Source organism: Alexandromys fortis, unplaced genomic scaffold (assembly GCF_014885135.2).
Source record: "Alexandromys fortis isolate MF-2015 unplaced genomic scaffold, M_Fortis_MF-2015_v1.1 scaffold_130, whole genome shotgun sequence".
NCBI lineage: Eukaryota > Metazoa > Chordata > Mammalia > Rodentia > Cricetidae > Alexandromys > Alexandromys fortis.
The window spans coordinates 3,822,171-3,828,496 of record NW_026068016.1 but is presented as its reverse complement, the minus strand read 5'-3'; the positions used below and the strand labels follow the sequence as shown (position 1 = coordinate 3,828,496).

Below are 6,326 nucleotides of genomic sequence, written 5' to 3'. Positions count from 1 at the left end.
AGACCTGTAGAACCTATTTTTGTGGGTGATTTTTAAATATGCTGGGCTGGACATTCCAGTTTTAGCCAGGCATTGGTTAAAAGAGTTAGATGGGATGATGCTCAGACTCCTGATCAAAGTTCCCGAGAGGCATAGAAGGAAAAATGAAGGGCCTTAGAGGGGCCTCTCAACCAGCAACCTGAAATGGACAAACCAATCATAAGATTCTGTCATAGCTCTAAATCATTGGTTTTTCTGATTTGCAAATGATTGATCAAATATATTCTAGTCACATGCAACCAGACATCGCTCAAAATAGAAATGTCAAACCAAACTAGGTTATGAGGGAAGGGAGAGAAGGCCCAAACCTTCAAAGCCAGAGGTGTTTTAGCCAATCCTTGGTGGAATCTCAGAACTGGACAGTTCCCAGACTCATTCACGGTTCATGACCAACTGGTAGCTGGCACTGAAAACCTTTTCAGGGCCGTGTGAATTGTTCGACTGATTGTCCTAGATGCACTACTTTATTTAAAAAAAAATAATGTTCATAAGGAGTCAATATGTAGTTTAAGAGACAATCAGTGTGTGTCTTATATAAATGGTACATCTGTGGTTTTTAATCTGTGCTAGACTTCAAAACTGTGATCTCCTGTTATTGTATGCAACCTTGAACTCCACCTATGCAGGGGTTCTTCTGTGATTAAATAGGTTATAACTGTAAGCAAAATTCAGAGCAACTGAATACTGTTCTAGAAAGATTACCTTTGGCTGGAGGTGAGCTGCCCTGCTGTCTCTGGTCAAGGGTCGAGGAGAAGCAAAAGGACCCTGATTCGTCCATAATTTAACGTTGGTAAGCCTGGCAGTAAAAAGACATTGATCAATTGCTCTGACCCTGATGAATTTTAAACCGAGATCATTGTCATTTATGCCTGCAGATGTTACTGGAAGTTATATATGCATAAACCCTTTCGCCCTGGAATTGGCAGATATGTATAATTATATTAAAATGGTTCTAGCACAACACTGGGTCTAGTTTAATTTTATGCCATTGCTTATGAATGAAAAGCCTGTATTCAGCCTCACCTTCTTCTGTGTTTATTGAAATCAGTGACTTTGTTTCCTATGCTTTCCCTTTGGCTGAACTCGTTAGGAACGACATGGTTTGTGAGCTGACTTCCCTCAGGATTGCTCCACATGGAAGTTGCGGCTCCCAATCACCCTGTCCTCCCTGCAGGAGCTTGAGTCACTTGGTAGGCGCTTGATTGAGGTGTTTTTTAGCTAGATTAGTTTATGTGTGTGCGTGTGTATGTTTAGGGGAAAACTGGAGTATCTCGGAAAAAGAGAATGGCAAGAATTTCTTGTTTCAGTTCTCTAAGGACATATTTTTCCTTTAAAAAAAAAAGATGAGGTAAACATGAGTGTAATCAGAATCTGAAAGCAACTCAGGCAGAAATGATTTCTGAACAAAAGAGTTTCAGAAAACTTTAAAAACCCATAATTTCAGTAGTTGAACACAAGGCATCCTGGTCAGTGTGTGTGTGCCCTAGGGAAAGGGGTCCCTTTTTTTTTTTTTTTTGTAGGAGTTACCAGAAAAGATAAATGGCCAATGATTGTGGTACTCCTTGGGTTAAAAAAAAAAAAAAAAAAAAAAACCTATTCAATTTCATCTTAAAATTTGACCAAATTCAATGACTCTATAAATGAAGGTTAGCTGTTGCAACCCTTTTGTTTTCTGGTTATTTAATTTCCCATCTCCGCCTGTACTCTTGAATCTCACCTAATCTTGGCCTAAGGAGTCAAGTCGTCTTACTGTTAAATAAAACAGTATTTTGCAGCCATCATAACTGCAGAGCTGGATAGCTAGATCTTCCTGGACCTGGAGGTAATTCATCTTCTGTAGTCTTCCCTGAAGTGATATTGGGGCCCCAGGGTCTTTAGGTTTCCCAGATCTAGTGTTTTTTTTTTTTTTTTTTTTTTTTTTAAACGCTGCACGTTTTTCCGTGCAACAGTAAAGTAACTCCTAAGGAACCAATCTCTCAGATTGCCATTGGTTTTCAGGAAATCTTAGGAAAAACAGGATGAGCATCTGGCAAGCTTAGGGCTTACTCAGCAATGACTCGGTTTCTTCAGGGTCTGAACACGAAGTTAAAGGAGGTCTCTAAAACCAATTTTTCCATCACTTCTGCACAACTTCGTTTAACTGAGACCACACAGTTCAATTGCTTTGAATGAACTCGCGAAGTAGAAAGGATTTCCCACGATCAAAGGGAAACGGGAGCGAATGGGGAGCTAGCATTGGCTTAAAGATATCCAGAGTTCTGATCGCCACTCCTAATCAAGACTGGGTTTAATGAAGTTAATGAAGTCCCATACTGCTTGATATTTGGTACTGAAATGACTCGCCTCCAAATGAGTCAGGGAGTCGCTTAATCGGAAGCCAGCGGGCGATACGACCTTCATTTGGGAGGGCAGAGGTGAGGTGTGGGGGACAGACTGGCTTTTCAAAGCTTGTATCCAACCTTTCTCGCTCTTACAAATATGCCTGGCCCTTTGGATTTCACCTTGGTAGTGTTCCCTTCATAGATAAGAAGAGAAATTCAATCAAGCTAATTAAGTTCCGGCTTTCGAAACCTCCAGGTTTAGAAAATGGTCGTTTCCTCAATTCCTCCTGGTTCCTAATCGCACATCTGTGTCTGCGTGTCCCTACCCACCCCTCCACTCAAATATCCGGAAAGAACAGCTGCGGAGGCCGGGCACAACTTCCAGAAACAGCCTGGTGCCCTGGTTGGCCGAGGCAGCCCACCAAAGGCCTCGGATCCTCTTTCTTCAGGGCTGCCCTTCCCAGCAACAGTAGCTTGCCAGGAAAATCGTCCCAGCTGTGCCCGGGGGTTCAGAGTTGGGGCGGGGGCTCTGGGCAGCATTCGGCCTGCTGGTGTTGAAGGCTCTGGCCTAGCCAAGTGGCTGTCTTTTCTCGTGGGGCTCCCGCAAGGTCCCGGACTTCACTCCAGACTAGCAGGTCCCTTCAACCCAGTCCCCAGACCTGGAGAGCACGAGGCGTCGCCGCCAGGGCCAGTGGGAGCGCAACCCTGCCCTGCCACGCCCGCAGCCACTGAACCCTAGTGGGGTGGGTGTCGTTGGGATATTTTAAGCCCAGCGGAGTTCAGGGGTCAAGGCAATTTCGGGGTTTGGAAAGCAATTTGGGAGGCAAGCGTTCTGCGTCCGAGCGACCTGTATCCTGCAAACCAGAGGCCGGCGAGCAGCGTTCAGCAGGCTAGCACTGAGGAAAGTCGGTCTGGAGGAGCTCGGGGACGGCTGGCTTTGCAGGGTTCCGGGGGTGAGGGTGGGGGCTGCGCTGCGGGCGACTCGGGAGAGGACAGCTGCTCCCGGAAGCTTGGGGAAAGTTGGTCGCTGGGCTTGAGGGCTCCTGCAGCGCCTCGGACCAGGGCGCCCAGCTGTGTCTGCCCTTGGAGAATTTCAAGGACAGCCAGGTGCTTAGGTAGTGAATACACAGACTTGGAGCCCTCTTCTGATAGCCCGGTACTGACTCGGAAGCTTGAGAAACTCATTGGCACTCAGCCTCGTTTCCCCACGAGCGTTGGCTGGTTTGGTTTGGGATCCGGTGCGGCAGCCTAGAGGGTCAGAAGCAAGTTCTGGAATGGGGAAGCGACTCCTTTCGGTGTCATGGATGTCGCCAGGTTGCCAATTCGTCCCATTCCAGTACCTGCAGTGCAGAGGCCTCACACAAGTGCCGGTCTCCTATTAATCAGAAACCGCCAGTCGGACAAACGGAACCTCACACCTGGTGAGAAACTCACTATTGTTATTAAGACAACTCTGTAACCCAAAACCAGGTATGCTGATGTTAGGTGGGGTCTCTTGCATGCAGAGGTGTGTTTTAATCATGCAAAAGACGTACACAAAGAAGACGGGCATCCCATACAAATAGAAGTAGAAAACAGGATGCAAGACGCTGTGTTCTGTTGGTCCTTGACCTGTGCCTGCAACCTTGCCTTCCTCCTAAACCATCAGGAGGACAGCAGCCCTTTTTATGCCCTTATCACAACATCTGCATACTCATATCTATGAGCAGAGCACTAAGGACCCCTGCTTTTCTAATCCTCTCTCACCCTGTCAGGGCAGGTTGCCCTGATAAATCTGATTCTCCCAGAAACCCCATTTCCACCCTTGGGTTGGTGGGGCATAAAAGTCCAAAGACCATCTGTCTACTCCTGCAAAACCCCTAAGGAGGGCTACCCCGACATTTTGGGGGGATTGGCTGTGCAACTACTGGCGATAGGGTTTATCTCAGACAGAATTAACATTACGAGTAAAGCTGTTGTTCACCATGATATTGAGAAACGTGTGGAATTGCTTGGAGCTTCTCCTTCCAACTGCCTGCCAATAGCCATATGACTTAGAGAAGTGTTTTTAAAAATTGTTTTATGCTCAATTCGAACAGGATGTATACAGTGTTTGGAAAAGGTAGTTTTGTCTGGTGGCTGCGTTTGGAGGAAACGGAAGCAAGTAACTTGTGTCTGCGGAAGTGGCTGGAGAGGAGGAAGCAGGTAATGCATTTGAAAAGCCTTCTGCTAAGCACCAGCCCTCGCGACCAAAGGAGGTCCCTCCCAAATGCTAAAGAGACTCCGTCAGACTTCCCCTCCTGCCAGCACTATGTTTTATGTTTAAGACCCAACCCGCTGTTGACTGCCAACAGACAATGAGCAGATTGAAATAAAGGAGCCCTACGAGGTCCAATCCATTTAGTCAAAGATGACTGTAGGTGCTGGCGCAGCTGCGCCACCATCTTCTGGGGAGGGCAACTTCAAAATATGTTTTTCTCCTAGAGGGAAAGTCTGATGGCATGGGGTCTAGGACTTAACTTTTATTCCCCAACTTTGCCCACCCTCTACCTCCAGTTCTTAGTGGAAACAATGTTTGAAGAAAACAAATAAACAAGCAGAATAAAAAAGAATCCCATAGCAAACACAACGGTAAGCTAGTAGGGTCTGAACTGCCCTGTGTTGGCTCCAGGAAGGGAGAAGGATGCTCCTGAATCAGATGGAATCCCTCGCCACCCTCCCTGTAGTGTCAGAGTCTTAACTGGCCTCTTTGCAAGGATGGGAAAGGGATTTAGCTACTGAGTCTACTTGACGTCTCTGGGGACCATTTCCACCCTGAGGGCTTCCTTAAAAACAAGGTGTCCATCCTAGCAGGCATTGGGTGTGGTTACTTCCCTTGCCCCCTCCCCCCACACATTGGATGGCTCTTGAAGGGACCAACAAATATTCCCTGGGAAACACTGTCCGAGAACCTTTGTTCCCACATCCTCAGGTCACCACTGAAGGGTAAGTTCTTAGTGACTGGTATTGGGTCCAGTGAATGCCCATCCCAATCTCACGACCTTAACCTCCATGTAATGTAGCCTTAGACTACATTACAACCAGATAATCAAAACTCGGAGTTATTAAAATGTTTCCAGAACTGCTGGTCACATTTTAGGATCATGAACCATTAATAAAAATCTCCTTAACATTCAAATGGCTGCAAAACGTGTTGATAGCGGATTACTGGGGCCTAATGGGCGTTATGTGGTCACATGGTCTCGAATAGTGAGGTTGGGGAAGGGGTGTCTGATCACTACTCGATTTATCAGCTTACAGCTAAATCATTTTTGCCCCCTCGCGATGCTCTTAAGAAAAGGAATTGTTCCCAGCAAAGCCTGGGCATGTGTTCATCATTTAACCTCTGAACATCCAGTACTGTTCTGGGAAGAAGAGGAAAAACCGGATTGTGGGCATAAGGTCACCTTCAGATGTAAGGAGGTGGTTTCTGAGCCACAGTCCCTCCCTTTCCTGGTTGTTTTCTTTTAATATGGAGTACTTCATGAATTTTCCTGGCATCCTTGCACAGGGGCCAAACTAATCTTTTCTGTAGAGTTCCAATTTTAGTATATGTGCTGTCAAAGCGAGCACCCGTTCCCTGGGCTTAAATGGAGTTCTTTCTGAAAGACCGGTTTTGAAAGTTCCAAGCACTTGTGGGGGCTGGGAGGCGGGGCATCGGCGCTCTTGGGTCTTTCTTGGGCTACTTAGCTTAGAGCTCAACAAGACTGCTTGCTCCTTCCCCGAGTTCTCCGGGAAGGAGCTTTTGAGCGCTGCCACGGTGCGGAAGACCTGATGGAGGAGGCACGAAGGAGTGGGTTCCGGGGCTTTGGGGGAATATTCGGCAAAAGCACCGCTTTCCCTTTCTCCACCCCCACCTTTCACTCAACAAGCCACCGCTGGGAACAGCACGGACCGCCAGGTCACCTCTGGCTGCAAAGTCAACACTTGCACCCTCCTGGGGACATC

At 47.1% G+C, this 6,326-nt stretch overlaps 1 non-coding gene across 1 annotated transcript; it reads right to left on the bottom strand.

Moving 5' to 3' along the window:
- Positions 1-5,844: 5,844 nt before the first annotated feature.
- LOC126513871 (U6 spliceosomal RNA) lies at positions 5,845-5,951 on the bottom strand. The gene has a single exon (XR_007595454.1). It is a non-coding gene; the product is annotated as a U6 spliceosomal RNA (small nuclear RNA).
- Positions 5,952-6,326: the final 375 nt, after the last annotated feature.